The sequence below is a fragment of the Anopheles moucheti genome, chromosome 3 (assembly GCF_943734755.1).
Source record: "Anopheles moucheti chromosome 3, idAnoMoucSN_F20_07, whole genome shotgun sequence".
Taxonomy (NCBI): domain Eukaryota; kingdom Metazoa; phylum Arthropoda; class Insecta; order Diptera; family Culicidae; genus Anopheles; species Anopheles moucheti.
Genome location: NC_069141.1, coordinates 46609374 through 46632790, shown reverse-complemented (window position 1 = coordinate 46632790; position 23417 = coordinate 46609374). Strand labels below are relative to the sequence as shown.

Here is a 23417-nt window from a genome sequence, read left to right as displayed (position 1 = left end):
CTATGCGGCAGATCTTGGAGAAGATGACGGAACAGCAACTCTATTCTTTCCATCTCTTCATTGACTTCAAGGCCGCATACGATAGCATAGCCTTGATAGTCAGGTTAGCCAGATAACGGTTACGACGCAATGAACTCTGTTGGAATCCCGGACAAACTTGCCATACTAGTACGAATGATAATGACCAAAGTCGCTAATGACCAAAGCCGACCAAATTTCGGGGACCATCTTCTATAAGTCAAAGTGATAGACTCTCGTGACAGCTAGAATGTACGTTTAGTTTTCTTCGTATTCGTTTAGTTATGGAGGACTCAATCCCCTCCTTTTCTGCGCTGCGTCACCATCTACTTGGGGTTGTCAGGATCATCAAGTGGCTTCGGATCATACCCCATTGCAAGAGCAAGGTAAATTGATTTGAGTCAAAGAACTATTAAAGTGAGTACAGCGGCGGATCAAACGGTAGGCGGTGTAGGCGGTCGCCTAGGGCCTCGCCGTGTCGGGGGCCCCAAAAAATTTGTGTAGTAGTAACTTTCCACTTTGCACTATGCAAAATTTGTCTCTTCCTTTCGAAGAAACTTGGTGAGCGAGAGTGTAAATTGTTCAGTTTTACATCGGAAAATGTTTGCCACTTATTTTTGACGAAATTGTTGTTCAGACTATTAATACCGTTAGATTAGTGTTTTAAGATGTAGAGAAAGACAATTTATTTTAGGACTTGTAAATTCAGTTCACCAAGAAAGAAAATCTACAGCATTTCGGATGAGGAACGATGTAACAAAAGAATAAAAATCACTGTAAAGTTTAGCATTACACAATTAACAAAACAATGGCTCATAAAGTATGAAAAGAAGCTAAAAGAAGAGAAAACAACTTGCAATATAAATATAAATATAAAAAAGGTTACTTTAAGGTTAGGTTACCACGGAATTTAAAACAAAATTTAACAAATAGAATGTAAAGAAATTACCATTAAAATTGAAATTTATGTTAAAAACCAGGTAAGATAATTTGTTATAACTTTATTAAAGCCTTGGCTGTCTTCGCTTGACTTGCATAATTGCCAAACATTTTCAGTAAAAAATTAGCTATGCATCATAGGCATAGTACAGTGAAGATATATGTTCTCGTTGAAACAGATGTGATTTAAAACACACTTTTATTAATTTCAACTATTCGACAACTTCAATACTAATTCACCTTCTCTTAAGAAAATGAAAACATATTACTAAAGGGTGCACTCCAACTCATTATTGCATCATTTAATTGTTGACGAGTGCAAAGCGAGGACATAATGGCAACATGTGTCACCGTACCCTTTTTAATTGTCACGAGGTTCACGTTAATTTCCACTACGAAATTATGCACTATCCGAGAAATTATCTTTCCCCTCCACATTTACTACTGCTGAAACTGCTGGCAACTAAATATGCCGAATCTAAAGCCGTGTTTGTTTAACTGTAGCTGTAAACTGTAGCACAAACGCTTCTTAAAAATGGAAACATGCAGAAAAATAACTATTACATAATTTAATGAAAAAATCATCATGCAGTACTTTGTTTTTAGTATCTTTAATTTCATCTTTTATTAATACATTCCAGATTTACTTGATTGGTGTAACAAAGTACATGTGTGATATTTGCCATTTCACTAATTCGATGTAAAATATTATTTTTTTTATCCGAGAATACGCGAATTTCTATTTTAAGTTCCAAAGGTACGATACAAGATAACGAAATATGTGTATAAAGAAATAAGATAAAGAAATAGGTGTATAAGAACGGCTGCGATTAGCCGGACATGTTGGAGAAATATCCAACAAACCGAACAGTATCGCCATCTGACGGCATCGAGGCTTCAAAACGAAACACTAACTGTTGTGGTGTGTTTTACTTTTTGCTGCCCTTTCCAGTAGGTTTGCTTCCGTTCGCTGCAGCTCCAGACCCTTTAGCGTTCGTGACCGATATGCGAACTTTAGTGTTTGTAGCCTCCGGCCCACCGACACTCGCCTTCTTCCCGGGTCCTCCTTTTTGGGTCACAATTTTCGCACCCGGTCCAGTGTTCGTAGCCCCCGGCCCACCGCCACTCGTCTTCTTCCCGGGTCCTCCATTTTGGGTCACAATTTTTGAACCCGGTCTAGTGTTCGTAGCCTCCGGCCCACCGGCACTCGCCTTCTTCCCGGGTCCTCCTTTTTGTGTCACAATTTTCGAACCCGGTCCAGTAGCTGCCCTGGAGGTGGCGTCACCTTTCCCATGGTTCGATACTCCACCACGTACTCCGGGAGCTTTGGATTTGACATCTTTCCGTTGGTGAAGCGTTGGTTTCTGCTTGTGATCCCCTTGTGCAGGATCATCCGTACGGAAGCCGACCGTTTTTTTCCGCGAAACGGGTACACTATCACTGACACGATCTTTGCCATCGGCAGTCGGCTGGTTGGTAGATTCGTCGTTGTCATTTCCATTTACATTCGTCTGTTGCATCTCATTCGAACTTTTCCCTTTAGTCGAACCCAGTTTAACGGAGTCGTGTTTGGGACCGTGGGATGGACGACCGGTACGCCACGGACGACGGGTAACAGGTCTGGTCGTTGGAGCAATTGCAGATATAATCTGACGAGGAACACAGCTGAAAGAGCTGAAAGAGCTGGACGATTTGGACTCATCCTTCAGGCTCATTTGGTATGCGCAATCGATACAACGAATTTCGCAAATGTGGCACAATCGACACGATTGGGAACAACACGATTGGGAACTTCCATCGACACGATTCGGAACTTCCATTGTGTCCAAACCGTAGAAAGATGGCGTTTTTCCATTGGGTGCCGGCCCCAATTCGGACGGGTCGTTGAAGCAGGTTGGCAACATAGATTTTGCCAAAGGTTCATCCTTTTGAGTTTTGTCGCCACACTTTGGACAGCAGCACTCGATTGACAGCCACTTCAAACAGGCCTTGCAACGTTCGCAACATTTGAAATATTGCGAAAATAAACAGTCGGAAGTAGTCGTGGGATCTTCAATCGCAACATCATGCACGACTTGCCGCATCAACGTTATCGTTCCCACCACTTCATTGTCGGCGTCGTGTACGAAAAGTTTCTCTTGCACCGGTGAACCATCTCCGGTGCATTAATTTCAACTATTCGACAACTTCAATACTAATTCACCTTCTCTTAAGAAAATGAAAACATATTACTAAAGGGTGCACTCCAACTCATTATTGCATCATTTAATTGTTGACGAGTGCAAAGCGAGGACATAATGGCAACATGTGTCACCGTACCCTTTTTAATTGTCACGAGGTTCACGTTAATTTCCACTACGAAATTATGCACTATCCGAGAAATTATCTTTCCCCTCCACATTTACTACTGCTGAAACTGCTGGCAACTAAATATGCCGAATCTAAAGCCGTGTTTGTTTAACTGTAGCTGTAAACTGTAGCACAAACGCTTCTTAAAAATGGAAACATGCAGAAAAATAACTATTACATAATTTAATGAAAAAATCATCATGCAGTACTTTGTTTTTAGTATCTTTAATTTCATCTTTTATTAATACATTCCAGATTTACTTGATTGGTGTAACAAAGTACATGTGTGATATTTGCCATTTCACTAATTCGATGTAAAATATTATTTTTTTTATCCGAGAATACGCGAATTTCTATTTTAAGTTCCAAAGGTACGATACAAGATAACGAAATATGTGTATAAAGAAATAAGATAAAGAAATAGGTGTATAAGAACGGCTGCGATTAGCCGGACATGTTGGAGAAATATCCAACAAACCGAACAGTATCGCCATCTGACGGCATCGAGGCTTCAAAACGAAACACTAACTGTTGTGGTGTGTTTTACTTTTTGCTGCCCTTTCCAGTAGGTTTGCTTCCGTTCGCTGCAGCTCCAGACCCTTTAGCGTTCGTGACCGATATGCGAACTTTAGTGTTTGTAGCCTCCGGCCCACCGACACTCGCCTTCTTCCCGGGTCCTCCTTTTTGGGTCACAATTTTCGCACCCGGTCCAGTGTTCGTAGCCCCCGGCCCACCGGCACTCGTCTTCTTCCCGGGTCCTCCATTTTGGGTCACAATTTTTGAACCCGGTCTAGTGTTCGTAGCCTCCGGCCCACCGACACTCGCCTTCTTCCCGGGTCCTCCTTTTTGGGTCACAATTTTCGCACCCGGTCCAGTGTTCGTAGCCCCCGGCCCACCGCCACTCGTCTTCTTCCCGGGTCCTCCATTTTGGGTCACAATTTTTGAACCCGGTCTAGTGTTCGTAGCCTCCGGCCCACCGGCACTCGCCTTCTTCCCGGGTCCTCCTTTTTGTGTCACAATTTTCGAACCCGGTCCAGTAGCTGCCCTGGAGGGGGCGTCACCTTTCCCATGGTTCGATACTCCACCACGTACTCCGGGAGCTTTGGATTTGACATCTTTCCGTTGGTGAAGCGTTGGTTTCTGCTTGTGATCCCCTTGTGCAGGATCATCCGTACGGAAGCCGACCGTTTTTTTCCGCGAAACGGGTACACTATCACTGACACGATCTTTGCCATCGGCAGTCGGCTGGTTGGTAGATTCGTCGTTGTCATTTCCATTTACATTCGTCTGTTGCATCTCATTCGAACTTTTCCCTTTAGTCGAACCCAGTTTAACGGAGTCGTGTTTGGGACCGTGGGATGGACGACCGGTACGCCACGGACGACGGGTAACAGGTCTGGTCGTTGGAGCAATTGCAGATATAATCTGACGAGGAACACAGCTGAAAGAGCTGAAAGAGCTGGACGATTTGGACTCATCCTTCAGGCTCATTTGGTATGCGCAATCGATACAACGAATTTCGCAAATGTGGCACAATCGACACGATTGGGAACAACACGATTGGGAACTTCCATCGACACGATTCGGAACTTCCATTGTGTCCAAACCGTAGAAAGATGGCGTTTTTCCATTGGGTGCCGGCCCCAATTCGGACGGGTCGTTGAAGCAGGTTGGCAACATAGATTTTGCCAAAGGTTCATCCTTTTGAGTTTTGTCGCCACACTTTGGACAGCAGCACTCGATTGACAGCCACTTCAAACAGGCCTTGCAACGTTCGCAACATTTGAAATATTGCGAAAATAAACAGTCGGAAGTAGTCGTGGGATCTTCAATCGCAACATCATGCACGACTTGCCGCATCAACGTTATCGTTCCCACCACTTCATTGTCGGCGTCGTGTACGAAAAGTTTCTCTTGCACCGGTGAACCATCTCCGGCAGCGCAATCGAAATCCTTTATATACGCGTCCTTCAGATGAAGTACGCCCTTGTAAACGAATCCAGCGGGAATCCGTGGAATAAACACGAATCCTTCAGGTACTTCACTTAACACCATCATGTAAGCTGCTTGGATAGATGGTTGCTTGGATAGTAATGTTATATTTCAATGTTGCTAAAGGTTTATATTAGCTATGGTTGGTTGCTTCGATGGTTGCTTCGATTGTAAACTTCTGAATGATTATTTTTCAATGTCACTGTTACGTATCGACGTAAATTAGAAAAAGAAACTATTTTAGGTTGCAACTTGATTTATTTGCAACAAAATTAAGCAATCCTTCTATTGCGGAACCACCGAATAATGGCGCGATTATTTTCCCTTACTCCTATATATAGCTTTCTTGGCCCTACGATCCGCCATCCCTGCATATCGCTCGTTGACCTGACGGAGTATTTTCGAGTATTTAATCGGCTACGTAAACAACGCATTGTTTACTTTCTTCCCTTAGTCGGATTATTCGTGCGCGATCAGTGTTGTCACTTTTGTTTGTAACAGTCACCAAAGGTTTTTATAATACAGGCAGTCCCCGAGATACGCTATTATAGCGGACCGCTATAACCCGGGAAAAATCCGCGTAACTCGAATTTCCGCGTAAGTCGAATCCTGGTGCAATTTCGTTTATACTTCAAAGTCACAGAGTCGACTTCCTGCTCCGAACCTAAATTATTCGACGAATCAGGCGATTTTTAGAAACATTTTATTAATATAAGTTAGAAAGAAATGATTTATGTGAGAAAAAAAGGTATTTTTGACCAATTTTGAGCATTTTGCTTAGATTTTGTGCTATAAACTAGCTCAGCTGTCAAATTTTCAAAAACCGCGTATCTCCGAATCCGCGTATAAGAGGAACCGCGTATCACGGGGACTGCCTGTATATACATGCGAAATAGTTACAGTAGTCCTTTGTAGAACTGTCAAATAGTGCAGGATTTGCTTTCCTAACAAGTTTCAGTCGTCGTAAACAAATTCCTTCACGCTTCTTTGCAGCCATTCAACGAAATGAAAAAGACGTCAATCTGTTGTGGACACTGCTCGGGTCACTATATCGGACGGTGGAAGGTTACGATATCGATGCGGAGCTAAACTTCGAGAAGGATGATATTCCTCTGAAGGTAATACAGAAGCTTGAGGAGCGTGTCTTTACCAACGAAAACTTTGATCCGGAGAAGGTGAAGGCGGCGTCGACGGCTGCGGAAGGATTGTGCAAATGGGTCATTGCGATTGCAAAGTACGATAAGGTAGCAAAGGAGATAGCACCCAAGAAAGCAGCATTAGCCGAAGCTCAAGCGAGTTATAATGTAGGTTCTTGAGTTCTTTTTCCGGTTATCTCACTACACCACATTAGCATCCATTAACAAACTATTGTGTATTATTTCTCCTAGTCCGCTATGACGATACTGAATGCAAAGCTGGAACAGCTACGTATCGTCGAGGAAAATCTTGCGGATCTCCAACGTAAGCTGGACGAACAGATTGCTCAACATGCAAAGCTGCAAGCAAATGTAGAGCTGTGTATGAAGAAGCTGGAACGCGCTACGGAGATCATTACCGGTCTGGGTGGTGAGAAGGATCGCTGGCAGACGGCGGCAGAAACGCCGGCACTAATCTACGACACGCTCACCGGTGACGTGTTGATTGCATCTGGTATCGTTGCGTACTTGGGACCCTTCACGATGCAGTTCCGGGCAGAGCAGATCGAACAGTGGATCGAACGGTGTACGGATCGTGGAACCATCTGTTCCCAGGACTTCCAGCTCGTGAACGTACTGGGGAACCCGGTCGATATTCGGGCGTGGAACATCTTCGGTTTGCCAAGTGATACATTTTCGGTGGAGAGTGCTATCATCATTCAGTAAGAATTGACCAGGGGCTTTGGGAATATTTAGAGAATAGCGATCGTGTTTTTGTATCGATGCGATGGTAAGACTCGAGATGTGAAGTGTAATGTGTGCACTTTTTCCTCTTTTTAGCAATGCTCGACGCTGGCTCCTGATGATCGATCCCCAAGGGCAGGCTAACACATGGGTATGCAATATGGAGAAGGCGAACCGTATTTGTATAATACGTCTCTCACACCCTGACTATACACGCGTACTGGAGAACGCCATACAGTTTGGTCTACCAGTGCTACTGGAGATTGTCGGTGAAGAGATCAAACCAATGCTGGAACCGATTCTGTTGAAACAAATCTTCCGACAGGGGGGAACAATGTGTATCAAGCTGGGTGACTCAATCATAGAGTACAATGATTCGTTTAAATTTTACATCACAACAAAACTCCGTAGTCCCCATTACTTGCCGGAAATAGCGGTGAAGGTGACGCTACTCAACTTCATGATCACCCAGACTGGACTGCAGGATCAGCTGCTTTCGATAACAGTGGCGCGCGAACGGCCCGAACTCGAGACAGAAAAGAACGCATTGATCGTGCAAGGGGCGGAGAACAAGCGGTAGCTGCAGGAGATCGAAGACCTGCAGGTCCTCTCGTCCGAGGGTAACATTCTCGAGAATGAAACCGCTGTATCGGTCCTAAGCTCGTCGAAAACGCTGGCCAACGAGATCAACGAGAAGCAAATCGTTGCCGAGGGGACCGAACGTCAGATCGATGCGGCCCGTCTGCAGTACACGCCGATAGCGGCCCACTCGACGGTGCTGTTCTTCACGATTGCCGACTTGGCCTGCATCGATCCGATGTACAGCCTGAACTGGTTCGTAAACCTCTTTACCGCGACTATCGACAATACCGAGAAGGTGGATGAGGTACCAGCCCGCTTGGAGGATCTTAGGACCTACTTTACGTACAGCCTTTACGAGAATATCTGCCGCAGCCTGTTTAAAAAGGACAAGATACTGTTCTCGCTATTGCTGGCTACGAATCTGCAGCAGGATGCCGGCCAGCTCGGGTCGCCCGAGCTGATGTTTTTGCTTACCGGAGGTGTTGGATTGGACAATCTTGATCCCTACCCGCCAGCCGTTTGGCTGCCGGACAAAAATTGGGATGAGATCTGTCGTTTGAAGATTTCGCCCCGCTGAAGGAACATGTGGTTCAGAACTGGAAGCGGTACTTTGACGACGATACACCACATGAGGCATCCATTCCGGAGCCGTGGATTTCCACGGTGACAGCGTTCCAGAAGCTGCTGTTTCCGGGCGGATTAGTTGGTTCCCACGATCGAGTTATATGTGGCAGGTAGGTGAACAGTTACCCTATAGGATATCGGAGATTTGATTATTGTAGACTGACTGTTCCAATCAATCAAGCAATCAATTCCAGAAACAATGGAACCGAAATACGTGGAACCTCCGGCCTTCAATTTGGCTGCATCTTACGACGAATCGAACTGTTGTGTGCCATTGATCTTCGTGCTAACACTGGGTACCGATCCGATGGCCACGCTGATAAAATTTTCTAACGCCCAGGGTCTGGGGGCAAATCGGCTGTTCTCACTATCGCTCGGACAGGGTCAGGGACCTATCGCAACCAAAATGATCGACGAAGGTACCAAGTTCGGCAATTGGGTTCTGCTGCAAAACTGTCACCTCGCCCAGAGCTGGATGCCGACGCTAGAGAAGATCTGCGAAAGCTTCCAACCGGACACAACGCATCCCGACTTTCGGCTCTGGCTAACCTCCTATCCGACGGAACACTTCCCGGTGGTGGTACTACAAAATGGAATCAAGATTACCAACGAACCACCGAAAGGTCTACGCATGAACGTGTCGCGCTCGTTCATGAGCGATCCAATATCCAACGTCGAATGGTTCGAGGCGTGCAAACAATCGGCCAACTTCAAAAAGCTCCTGTTCAGTCTGTGCTTCTTCCACGGTGTCGTGCAGGAGCGGCGCCAGTTTGGTCCGATCGGTTGGAACATACCGTACGAGTTTAACGAGACCGATCTGAGCATCAGCTTGACGCAGTTGCGAATGTTTTTGGTCGAGTATGAAGAAGTACCGTATGTGGCACTACGCTACCTAACCGGAGAGTGTAACTACGGTGGCCGTGTAACGGATGATTGGGATCGTCGGTGTTTGAATACGCTTCTAGCAAAGTTCTACACGGCGCAGGTGCTGGAGAACGAGAGAACGGACACTTTGTTGGCCAATACGCTCAAGACACAGGTATGTCGGTTGTTAGGTGTAGTACATCTGTAGTCAGTAACGCCATTTTCTTATCGGATGCAAACTGAAGGATCGTACCGTAATTATGCCAGGTATTCTTCTGGTTAATTCCCACAGTACCTCACTGATTAGTAAATATAGGTGAAATACATTTAAACTGCCTTGACTGACACACACTGGAACTTTGAAACAATTTACTTTTCAATGTTAAGTAACTTTATTATCTGAATTTAATGCTACATTCCCAAAATACCCACCATTAGCATTTGCTGCAAATGAAAGTAATGTAAAATTAGGTTAAATTGCCAAAGCTGGTTCAAAAAATTTTAAACAAAAATTGATTATGTTTCATTCTACTAATTGGCTAAATTTCCATTGGATTTCCACATTCAATTGACAATGGTAGATTCTTGAGGATTTAAAGGTTTGTAAAAAATTGGAAACTGTTTGTTTTTAAGTTTCATTAAATTACTGTAACCAATTCTTGATTTTCTAAAACATTAACGTAACGTAAGTGGTCTACTAAATGAGTATGTTATTCTCGCACAGAACACATCAGCCGGTGTGTTCAGGGAAACTCCTGCCGAGCTTGTAATTAGCGTATCGTCAAACATTTTGAAGCTTCTTCCGTCAGAGTTTGATCGGGACGCCGCACTGGAGAAGTATCCGACCGACTATCATCAGGTAACTCGTCAGCTCTCGCACAGAGATTTCTCTCGATTACAGGAATGTTATATACACGATACTCCCTTATCTTCTGCAGAGCATGAATACGGTACTGGTGCAGGAGATGGTACCGTTTAACAATCTACTCATCTGCATCCGGGGTAGACTCCAGACGGCTCGCAAAGCCATGCAGGGTCTTGTCGCCATGTCACCAACCGTGGAAGAGGTGGTCAGCGCGATACTGGTCGGCAAGATCCCATCCGTCTGGGCGAAGCGTTCCTACCCGAGCCTGAAAACGCTCGGCTCGTACATTGCGGACTTTATCGCGCGGTTAGAATTCCTGCAAAAATGGTATGACGAAGGCCCGCCAGCAACATTCTGGGTGTCGGGCTTTTTCTTCACCCAGGCATTTTTGACCGGCGCGCAGCAAAACTTTGCCCGCAAGTACGTCATACCGATCGATCTGCTAGTGTTCGATAATGAAGTGTTGCGGGAAGCGGACATCACGGAACCGCCGGACGATGGGGTGTACGTGTATGGATTGTTTTCGGAAGGCACCACATGGGATAGGGAAAAGGGCAGGATGGGATCTGCAGGAGTCTATACCACGCGTCCTGTTTGATACCGTTTTTCTGCCGCTAAATTCATATTTGCTCTTTTAGATTCTGCTGAAACCGATGAAAAAAGACGATTTTGTTCCGCGGCACACCTATCGCTGTCCGGTATACAAGACGGCCGAACGGCGCGGTACGCTTTCCACGACGGGCCACAGTACTAACTTTGTCATAGCGTTGTTGCTAAATTGTGATCCCAATGTGAAACCGGACCATTGGGTTTTGCGTGGTGCGGCTATGCTTTGTCAGCTTAGTCACTAACCGGTTTCAACGCACAGCACGGAGGAAGAAGCATGAAGTATAAAATAGGCTCCTAATGCTTTTTTGCCCCTTTCTGCGATCAATGACGTAGGGGATTTTCGTTTAATGAGGGTTTTTCAGAATTACAAGTCATTTTACAAGCAAATTAAGACATGATACGAAAATAGCACGATATACATATTTAACAAAAGCAACTTTTTTACGTCTAAAATATACAAAATAATTCAATTTTTACAAATATTTCATGGATATCTTATTAAAAATGGTTTGAGTTGCAAAACATAATATAAGCTACACGTGTACTGCTACCGTTCCGTCGACTCAACAATAATAAAGCACCAGGCACCGACTGATAAAAAATTGAGGTTGCAGCACTAGAAAACAAAATTCATCGCATTTTAACTAGGTCGTTACGCCAGGAATAGTAGTTGGAAACTATCACACAGGGAAATCAACCACCACCACCGAATCAACCACCGAAACGGGAAATCAACCACTGATCAGATCAGATGCTCTCACTATGCGGCAGATCTTGGAGAAGATGACGGAACAGCAACTCTATTCTTTCCATCTCTTCATTGACTTCAAGGCCGCATACGATAGCATAGCCTTGATAGTCAGGTTAGCCAGATAACGGTTACGACGCAATGAACTCTGTTGGAATCCCGGACAAACTTGCCATACTAGTACGAATGATAATGACCAAAGTCGCTAATGACCAAAGCCGACCAAATTTCGGGGACCATCTTCTATAAGTCAAAGTGATAGACTCTCGTGACAGCTAGAATGTACGTTTAGTTTTCTTCGTATTCGTTTAGTTATGGAGGACTCAATCCCCTCCTTTTCTGCGCTGCGTCACCATCTACTTGGGGTTGTCAGGATCATCAAGTGGCTTCGGATCATACCCCATTGCAAGAGCAAGGTAAATTGATTTGAGTCAAAGAACTATTAAAGTGAGTACAGCGGCGGATCAAACGGTAGGCGGTGTAGGCGGTCGCCTAGGGCCTCGCCGTGTCGGGGGCCCCAAAAAATTTGTGTAGTAGTAACTTTCCACTTTGCACTATGCAAAATTTGTCTCTTCCTTTCGAAGAAACTTGGTGAGCGAGAGTGTAAATTGTTCAGTTTTACATCGGAAAATGTTTGCCACTTATTTTTGACGAAATTGTTGTTCAGACTATTAATACCGTTAGATTAGTGTTTTAAGATGTAGAGAAAGACAATTTATTTTAGGACTTGTAAATTCAGTTCACCAAGAAAGAAAATCTACAGCATTTCGGATGAGGAACGATGTAACAAAAGAATAAAAATCACTGTAAAGTTTAGCATTACACAATTAACAAAACAATGGCTCATAAAGTATGAAAAGAAGCTAAAAGAAGAGAAAACAACTTGCAATATAAATATAAATATAAAAAAGGTTACTTTAAGGTTAGGTTACCACGGAATTTAAAACAAAATTTAACAAATAGAATGTAAAGAAATTACCATTAAAATTGAAATTTATGTTAAAAACCAGGTAAGATAATTTGTTATAACTTTATTAAAGCCTTGGCTGTCTTCGCTTGACTTGCATAATTGCCAAACATTTTCAGTAAAAAATTAGCTATGCATCATAGGCATAGTACAGTGAAGATATATGTTCTCGTTGAAACAGATGTGATTTAAAACACACTTTTATTAATTTCAACTATTCGACAACTTCAATACTAATTCACCTTCTCTTAAGAAAATGAAAACATATTACTAAAGGGTGCACTCCAACTCATTATTGCATCATTTAATTGTTGACGAGTGCAAAGCGAGGACATAATGGCAACATGTGTCACCGTACCCTTTTTAATTGTCACGAGGTTCACGTTAATTTCCACTACGAAATTATGCACTATCCGAGAAATTATCTTTCCCCTCCACATTTACTACTGCTGAAACTGCTGGCAACTAAATATGCCGAATCTAAAGCCGTGTTTGTTTAACTGTAGCTGTAAACTGTAGCACAAACGCTTCTTAAAAATGGAAACATGCAGAAAAATAACTATTACATAATTTAATGAAAAAATCATCATGCAGTACTTTGTTTTTAGTATCTTTAATTTCATCTTTTATTAATACATTCCAGATTTACTTGATTGGTGTAACAAAGTACATGTGTGATATTTGCCATTTCACTAATTCGATGTAAAATATTATTTTTTTTATCCGAGAATACGCGAATTTCTATTTTAAGTTCCAAAGGTACGATACAAGATAACGAAATATGTGTATAAAGAAATAAGATAAAGAAATAGGTGTATAAGAACGGCTGCGATTAGCCGGACATGTTGGAGAAATATCCAACAAACCGAACAGTATCGCCATCTGACGGCATCGAGGCTTCAAAACGAAACACTAACTGTTGTGGTGTGTTTTACTTTTTGCTGCCCTTTCCAGTAGGTTTGCTTCCGTTCGCTGCAGCTCCAGACCCTTTAGCGTTCGTGACCGATATGCGAACTTTAGTGTTTGTAGCCTCCGGCCCACCGACACTCGCCTTCTTCCCGGGTCCTCCTTTTTGGGTCACAATTTTCGCACCCGGTCCAGTGTTCGTAGCCCCCGGCCCACCGCCACTCGTCTTCTTCCCGGGTCCTCCATTTTGGGTCACAATTTTTGAACCCGGTCTAGTGTTCGTAGCCTCCGGCCCACCGGCACTCGCCTTCTTCCCGGGTCCTCCTTTTTGTGTCACAATTTTCGAACCCGGTCCAGTAGCTGCCCTGGAGGTGGCGTCACCTTTCCCATGGTTCGATACTCCACCACGTACTCCGGGAGCTTTGGATTTGACATCTTTCCGTTGGTGAAGCGTTGGTTTCTGCTTGTGATCCCCTTGTGCAGGATCATCCGTACGGAAGCCGACCGTTTTTTTCCGCGAAACGGGTACACTATCACTGACACGATCTTTGCCATCGGCAGTCGGCTGGTTGGTAGATTCGTCGTTGTCATTTCCATTTACATTCGTCTGTTGCATCTCATTCGAACTTTTCCCTTTAGTCGAACCCAGTTTAACGGAGTCGTGTTTGGGACCGTGGGATGGACGACCGGTACGCCACGGACGACGGGTAACAGGTCTGGTCGTTGGAGCAATTGCAGATATAATCTGACGAGGAACACAGCTGAAAGAGCTGAAAGAGCTGGACGATTTGGACTCATCCTTCAGGCTCATTTGGTATGCGCAATCGATACAACGAATTTCGCAAATGTGGCACAATCGACACGATTGGGAACAACACGATTGGGAACTTCCATCGACACGATTCGGAACTTCCATTGTGTCCAAACCGTAGAAAGATGGCGTTTTTCCATTGGGTGCCGGCCCCAATTCGGACGGGTCGTTGAAGCAGGTTGGCAACATAGATTTTGCCAAAGGTTCATCCTTTTGAGTTTTGTCGCCACACTTTGGACAGCAGCACTCGATTGACAGCCACTTCAAACAGGCCTTGCAACGTTCGCAACATTTGAAATATTGCGAAAATAAACAGTCGGAAGTAGTCGTGGGATCTTCAATCGCAACATCATGCACGACTTGCCGCATCAACGTTATCGTTCCCACCACTTCATTGTCGGCGTCGTGTACGAAAAGTTTCTCTTGCACCGGTGAACCATCTCCGGTGCATTAATTTCAACTATTCGACAACTTCAATACTAATTCACCTTCTCTTAAGAAAATGAAAACATATTACTAAAGGGTGCACTCCAACTCATTATTGCATCATTTAATTGTTGACGAGTGCAAAGCGAGGACATAATGGCAACATGTGTCACCGTACCCTTTTTAATTGTCACGAGGTTCACGTTAATTTCCACTACGAAATTATGCACTATCCGAGAAATTATCTTTCCCCTCCACATTTACTACTGCTGAAACTGCTGGCAACTAAATATGCCGAATCTAAAGCCGTGTTTGTTTAACTGTAGCTGTAAACTGTAGCACAAACGCTTCTTAAAAATGGAAACATGCAGAAAAATAACTATTACATAATTTAATGAAAAAATCATCATGCAGTACTTTGTTTTTAGTATCTTTAATTTCATCTTTTATTAATACATTCCAGATTTACTTGATTGGTGTAACAAAGTACATGTGTGATATTTGCCATTTCACTAATTCGATGTAAAATATTATTTTTTTTATCCGAGAATACGCGAATTTCTATTTTAAGTTCCAAAGGTACGATACAAGATAACGAAATATGTGTATAAAGAAATAAGATAAAGAAATAGGTGTATAAGAACGGCTGCGATTAGCCGGACATGTTGGAGAAATATCCAACAAACCGAACAGTATCGCCATCTGACGGCATCGAGGCTTCAAAACGAAACACTAACTGTTGTGGTGTGTTTTACTTTTTGCTGCCCTTTCCAGTAGGTTTGCTTCCGTTCGCTGCAGCTCCAGACCCTTTAGCGTTCGTGACCGATATGCGAACTTTAGTGTTTGTAGCCTCCGGCCCACCGACACTCGCCTTCTTCCCGGGTCCTCCTTTTTGGGTCACAATTTTCGCACCCGGTCCAGTGTTCGTAGCCCCCGGCCCACCGGCACTCGTCTTCTTCCCGGGTCCTCCATTTTGGGTCACAATTTTTGAACCCGGTCTAGTGTTCGTAGCCTCCGGCCCACCGACACTCGCCTTCTTCCCGGGTCCTCCTTTTTGGGTCACAATTTTCGCACCCGGTCCAGTGTTCGTAGCCCCCGGCCCACCGCCACTCGTCTTCTTCCCGGGTCCTCCATTTTGGGTCACAATTTTTGAACCCGGTCTAGTGTTCGTAGCCTCCGGCCCACCGGCACTCGCCTTCTTCCCGGGTCCTCCTTTTTGTGTCACAATTTTCGAACCCGGTCCAGTAGCTGCCCTGGAGGGGGCGTCACCTTTCCCATGGTTCGATACTCCACCACGTACTCCGGGAGCTTTGGATTTGACATCTTTCCGTTGGTGAAGCGTTGGTTTCTGCTTGTGATCCCCTTGTGCAGGATCATCCGTACGGAAGCCGACCGTTTTTTTCCGCGAAACGGGTACACTATCACTGACACGATCTTTGCCATCGGCAGTCGGCTGGTTGGTAGATTCGTCGTTGTCATTTCCATTTACATTCGTCTGTTGCATCTCATTCGAACTTTTCCCTTTAGTCGAACCCAGTTTAACGGAGTCGTGTTTGGGACCGTGGGATGGACGACCGGTACGCCACGGACGACGGGTAACAGGTCTGGTCGTTGGAGCAATTGCAGATATAATCTGACGAGGAACACAGCTGAAAGAGCTGAAAGAGCTGGACGATTTGGACTCATCCTTCAGGCTCATTTGGTATGCGCAATCGATACAACGAATTTCGCAAATGTGGCACAATCGACACGATTGGGAACAACACGATTGGGAACTTCCATCGACACGATTCGGAACTTCCATTGTGTCCAAACCGTAGAAAGATGGCGTTTTTCCATTGGGTGCCGGCCCCAATTCGGACGGGTCGTTGAAGCAGGTTGGCAACATAGATTTTGCCAAAGGTTCATCCTTTTGAGTTTTGTCGCCACACTTTGGACAGCAGCACTCGATTGACAGCCACTTCAAACAGGCCTTGCAACGTTCGCAACATTTGAAATATTGCGAAAATAAACAGTCGGAAGTAGTCGTGGGATCTTCAATCGCAACATCATGCACGACTTGCCGCATCAACGTTATCGTTCCCACCACTTCATTGTCGGCGTCGTGTACGAAAAGTTTCTCTTGCACCGGTGAACCATCTCCGGCAGCGCAATCGAAATCCTTTATATACGCGTCCTTCAGATGAAGTACGCCCTTGTAAACGAATCCAGCGGGAATCCGTGGAATAAACACGAATCCTTCAGGTACTTCACTTAACACCATCATGTAAGCTGCTTGGATAGATGGTTGCTTGGATAGTAATGTTATATTTCAATGTTGCTAAAGGTTTATATTAGCTATGGTTGGTTGCTTCGATGGTTGCTTCGATTGTAAACTTCTGAATGATTATTTTTCAATGTCACTGTTACGTATCGACGTAAATTAGAAAAAGAAACTATTTTAGGTTGCAACTTGATTTATTTGCAACAAAATTAAGCAATCCTTCTATTGCGGAACCACCGAATAATGGCGCGATTATTTTCCCTTACTCCTATATATAGCTTTCTTGGCCCTACGATCCGCCATCCCTGCATATCGCTCGTTGACCTGACGGAGTATTTTCGAGTATTTAATCGGCTACGTAAACAACGCATTGTTTACTTTCTTCCCTTAGTCGGATTATTCGTGCGCGATCAGTGTTGTCACTTTTGTTTGTAACAGTCACCAAAGGTTTTTATAATACAGGCAGTCCCCGAGATACGCTATTATAGCGGACCGCTATAACCCGGGAAAAATCCGCGTAACTCGAATTTCCGCGTAAGTCGAATCCTGGTGCAATTTCGTTTATACTTCAAAGTCACAGAGTCGACTTCCTGCTCCGAACCTAAATTATTCGACGAATCAGGCGATTTTTAGAAACATTTTATTAATATAAGTTAGAAAGAAATGATTTATGTGAGAAAAAAAGGTATTTTTGACCAATTTTGAGCATTTTGCTTAGATTTTGTGCTATAAACTAGCTCAGCTGTCAAATTTTCAAAAACCGCGTATCTCCGAATCCGCGTATAAGAGGAACCGCGTATCACGGGGACTGCCTGTATATACATGCGAAATAGTTACAGTAGTCCTTTGTAGAACTGTCAAATAGTGCAGGATTTGCTTTCCTAACAAGTTTCAGTCGTCGTAAACAAATTCCTTCACGCTTCTTTGCAGCCATTCAACGAAATGAAAAAGACGTCAATCTGTTGTGGACACTGCTCGGGTCACTATATCGGACGGTGGAAGGTTACGATATCGATGCGGAGCTAAACTTCGAGAAGGATGATATTCCTCTGAAGGTAATACAGAAGCTTGAGGAGCGTGTCTTTACCAACGAAAACTTTGATCCGGAGAAGGTGAAGGCGGCGTCGACGGCTGCGGAAGGATTGTGCAAATGGGTCATTGCGATTGCAAAGTACGATAAGGTAGCAAAGGAGATAGCACCCAAGAAAGCAGCATTAGCCGAAGCTCAAGCGAGTTATAATGTAGGTTCTTGAGTTCTTTTTCCGGTTATCTCACTACACCACATTAGCATCCATTAACAAACTATTGTGTATTATTTCTCCTAGTCCGCTATGACGATACTGAATGCAAAGCTGGAACAGCTACGTATCGTCGAGGAAAATCTTGCGGATCTCCAACGTAAGCTGGACGAACAGATTGCTCAACATGCAAAGCTGCAAGCAAATGTAGAGCTGTGTATGAAGAAGCTGGAACGCGCTACGGAGATCATTACCGGTCTGGGTGGTGAGAAGGATCGCTGGCAGACGGCGGCAGAAACGCCGGCACTAATCTACGACACGCTCACCGGTGACGTGTTGATTGCATCTGGTATCGTTGCGTACTTGGGACCCTTCACGATGCAGTTCCGGGCAGAGCAGATCGAACAGTGGATCGAACGGTGTACGGATCGTGGAACCATCTGTTCCCAGGACTTCCAGCTCGTGAACGTACTGGGGAACCCGGTCGATATTCGGGCGTGGAACATCTTCGGTTTGCCAAGTGATACATTTTCGGTGGAGAGTGCTATCATCATTCAGTAAGAATTGACCAGGGGCTTTGGGAATATTTAGAGAATAGCGATCGTGTTTTTGTATCGATGCGATGGTAAGACTCGAGATGTGAAGTGTAATGTGTGCACTTTTTCCTCTTTTTAGCAATGCTCGACGCTGGCTCCTGATGATCGATCCCCAAGGGCAGGCTAACACATGGGTATGCAATATGGAGAAGGCGAACCGTATTTGTATAATACGTCTCTCACACCCTGACTATACACGCGTACTGGAGAACGCCATACAGTTTGGTCTACCAGTGCTACTGGAGATTGTCGGTGAAGAGATCAAACCAATGCTGGAACCGATTCTGTTGAAACAAATCTTCCGACAGGGGGGAACAATGTGTATCAAGCTGGGTGACTCAATCATAGAGTACAATGATTCGTTTAAATTTTACATCACAACAAAACTCCGTAGTCCCCATTACTTGCCGGAAATAGCGGTGAAGGTGACGCTACTCAACTTCATGATCACCCAGACTGGACTGCAGGATCAGCTGCTTTCGATAACAGTGGCGCGCGAACGGCCCGAACTCGAGACAGAAAAGAACGCATTGATCGTGCAAGGGGCGGAGAACAAGCGGTAGCTGCAGGAGATCGAAGACCTGCAGGTCCTCTCGTCCGAGGGTAACATTCTCGAGAATGAAACCGCTGTATCGGTCCTAAGCTCGTCGAAAACGCTGGCCAACGAGATCAACGAGAAGCAAATCGTTGCCGAGGGGACCGAACGTCAGATCGATGCGGCCCGTCTGCAGTACACGCCGATAGCGGCCCACTCGACGGTGCTGTTCTTCACGATTGCCGACTTGGCCTGCATCGATCCGATGTACAGCCTGAACTGGTTCGTAAACCTCTTTACCGCGACTATCGACAATACCGAGAAGGTGGATGAGGTACCAGCCCGCTTGGAGGATCTTAGGACCTACTTTACGTACAGCCTTTACGAGAATATCTGCCGCAGCCTGTTTAAAAAGGACAAGATACTGTTCTCGCTATTGCTGGCTACGAATCTGCAGCAGGATGCCGGCCAGCTCGGGTCGCCCGAGCTGATGTTTTTGCTTACCGGAGGTGTTGGATTGGACAATCTTGATCCCTACCCGCCAGCCGTTTGGCTGCCGGACAAAAATTGGGATGAGATCTGTCGTTTGAAGATTTCGCCCCGCTGAAGGAACATGTGGTTCAGAACTGGAAGCGGTACTTTGACGACGATACACCACATGAGGCATCCATTCCGGAGCCGTGGATTTCCACGGTGACAGCGTTCCAGAAGCTGCTGTTTCCGGGCGGATTAGTTGGTTCCCACGATCGAGTTATATGTGGCAGGTAGGTGAACAGTTACCCTATAGGATATCGGAGATTTGATTATTGTAGACTGACTGTTCCAATCAATCAAGCAATCAATTCCAGAAACAATGGAACCGAAATACGTGGAACCTCCGGCCTTCAATTTGGCTGCATCTTACGACGAATCGAACTGTTGTGTGCCATTGATCTTCGTGCTAACACTGGGTACCGATCCGATGGCCACGCTGATAAAATTTTCTAACGCCCAGGGTCTGGGGGCAAATCGGCTGTTCTCACTATCGCTCGGACAGGGTCAGGGACCTATCGCAACCAAAATGATCGACGAAGGTACCAAGTTCGGCAATTGGGTTCTGCTGCAAAACTGTCACCTCGCCCAGAGCTGGATGCCGACGCTAGAGAAGATCTGCGAAAGCTTCCAACCGGACACAACGCATCCCGACTTTCGGCTCTGGCTAACCTCCTATCCGACGGAACACTTCCCGGTGGTGGTACTACAAAATGGAATCAAGATTACCAACGAACCACCGAAAGGTCTACGCATGAACGTGTCGCGCTCGTTCATGAGCGATCCAATATCCAACGTCGAATGGTTCGAGGCGTGCAAACAATCGGCCAACTTCAAAAAGCTCCTGTTCAGTCTGTGCTTCTTCCACGGTGTCGTGCAGGAGCGGCGCCAGTTTGGTCCGATCGGTTGGAACATACCGTACGAGTTTAACGAGACCGATCTGAGCATCAGCTTGACGCAGTTGCGAATGTTTTTGGTCGAGTATGAAGAAGTACCGTATGTGGCACTACGCTACCTAACCGGAGAGTGTAACTACGGTGGCCGTGTAACGGATGATTGGGATCGTCGGTGTTTGAATACGCTTCTAGCAAAGTTCTACACGGCGCAGGTGCTGGAGAACGAGAGAACGGACACTTTGTTGGCCAATACGCTCAAGACACAGGTATGTCGGTTGTTAGGTGTAGTACATCTGTAGTCAGTAACGCCATTTTCTTATCGGATGCAAACTGAAGGATCGTACCGTAATTATGCCAGGTATTCTTCTGGTTAATTCCCACAGTACCTCACTGATTAGTAAATATAGGTGAAATACATTTAAACTGCCTTGACTGACACACACTGGAACTTTGAAACAATTTACTTTTCAATGTTAAGTAACTTTATTATCTGAATTTAATGCTACATTCCCAAAATACCCACCATTAGCATTTGCTGCAAATGAAAGTAATGTAAAATTAGGTTAAATTGCCAAAGCTGGTTCAAAAAATTTTAAACAAAAATTGATTATGTTTCATTCTACTAATTGGCTAAATTTCCATTGGATTTCCACATTCAATTGACAATGGTAGATTCTTGAGGATTTAAAGGTTTGTAAAAAATTGGAAACTGTTTGTTTTTAAGTTTCATTAAATTACTGTAACCAATTCTTGATTTTCTAAAACATTAACGTAACGTAAGTAGTCTACTAAATGAGTATGTTATTCTCGCACAGAACACATCAGCCGGTGTGTTCAGGGAAACTCCTGCCGAGCTTGTAATTAGCGTATCGTCAAACATTTTGAAGCTTCTTCCGCCAGAGTTTGATCGGGACGCCGCACTGGAGAAGTATCCGACCGACTATCATCAGGTAACTCGTCAGCTCTCGCACAGAGATTTCTCTCGATTACAGGAATGTTATATACACGATACTCCCTTATCTTCTGCAGAGCATGAATACGGTACTGGTGCAGGAGATGGTACCGTTTAACAATCTACTCATCTGCATCCGGGGTAGACTCCAGACGGCTCGCAAAGCCATGCAGGGTCTTGTCGCCATGTCACCAACCGTGGAAGAGGTGGTCAGCGCGATACTGGTCGGCAAGATCCCATCCGTCTGGGCGAAGCGTTCCTACCCGAGCCTGAAAACGCTCGGCTCGTACATTGCGGACTTTATCGCGCGGTTAGAATTCCTGCAAAAATGGTATGACGAAGGCCCGCCAGCAACATTCTGGGTGTCGGGCTTTTTCTTCACCCAGGCATTTTTGACCGGCGCGCAGCAAAACTTTGCCCGCAAGTACGTCATACCGATCGATCTGCTAGTGTTCGATAATGAAGTGTTGCGGGAAGCGGACATCACGGAACCGCCGGACGATGGGGTGTACGTGTATGGATTGTTTTCGGAAGGCACCACATGGGATAGGGAAAAGGGCAGGATGGGATCTGCAGGAGTCTATACCACGCGTCCTGTTTGATACCGCTTTTCTGCCGCTAAATTCATATTTGCTCTTTTAGATTCTGCTGAAACCGATGAAAAAAGACGATTTTGTTCCGCGGCACACCTATCGCTGTCCGGTATACAAGACGGCCGAACGGCGCGGTACGCTTTCCACGACGGGCCACAGTACTAACTTTGTCATAGCGTTGTTGCTAAATTGTGATCCCAATGTGAAACCGGACCATTGGGTTTTGCGTGGTGCGGCTATGCTTTGTCAGCTTAGTCACTAACCGGTTTCAACGCACAGCACGGAGGAAGAAGCATGAAGTATAAAATAGGCTCCTAATGCTTTTTTGCCCCTTTCTGCGATCAATGACGTAGGGGATTTTCGTTTAATGAGGGTTTTTCAGAATTACAAGTCATTTTACAAGCAAATTAAGACATGATACGAAAATAGCACGATATACATATTTAACAAAAGCAACTTTTTTACGTCTAAAATATACAAAATAATTCAATTTTTACAAATATTTCATGGATATCTTATTAAAAATGGTTTGAGTTGCAAAACATAATATAAGCTACACGTGTACTGCTACCGTTCCGTCGACTCAACAATAATAAAGCACCAGGCACCGACTGATAAAAAATTGAGGTTGCAGCACTAGAAAACAAAATTCATCGCATTTTAACTAGGTCGTTACGCCAGGAATAGTAGTTGGAAACTATCACACAGGGAAATCAACCACCACCACCGAATCAACCACCGAAACGGGAAATCAACCACTGATCAGATCAGATGCTCTCACTATGCGGCAGATCTTGGAGAAGATGACGGAACAGCAACTCTATTCTTTCCATCTCTTCATTGACTTCAAGGCCGCATACGATAGCATAGCCTTGATAGTCAGGTTAGCCAGATAACGGTTACGACGCAATGAACTCTGTTGGAATCCCGGACAAACTTGCCATACTAGTACGAATGATAATGACCAAAGTCGCTAATGACCAAAGCCGACCAAATTTCGGGGACCATCTTCTATAAGTCAAAGTGATAGACTCTCGTGACAGCTAGAATGTACGTTTAGTTTTCTTCGTATTCGTTTAGTTATGGAGGACTCAATCCCCTCCTTTTCTGCGCTGCGTCACCATCTACTTGGGGTTGTCAGGATCATCAAGTGGCTTCGGATCATACCCCATTGCAAGAGCAAGGTAAATTGATTTGAGTCAAAGAACTATTAAAGTGAGTACAGCGGCGGAT

General features: G+C 44.8%; 2 pseudogenes; both read left to right on the top strand.

The window, feature by feature from the left end:
- The first annotated feature begins 2 nt into the window (after window positions 1-2).
- LOC128302767 (dynein axonemal heavy chain 7-like) lies at window positions 3-11150 on the top strand (annotated as a pseudogene).
- Window positions 11151-18459: 7309 nt separating this feature from the next.
- LOC128302766 (dynein axonemal heavy chain 7-like) lies at window positions 18460-22632 on the top strand (annotated as a pseudogene).
- Window positions 22633-23417: the final 785 nt, after the last annotated feature.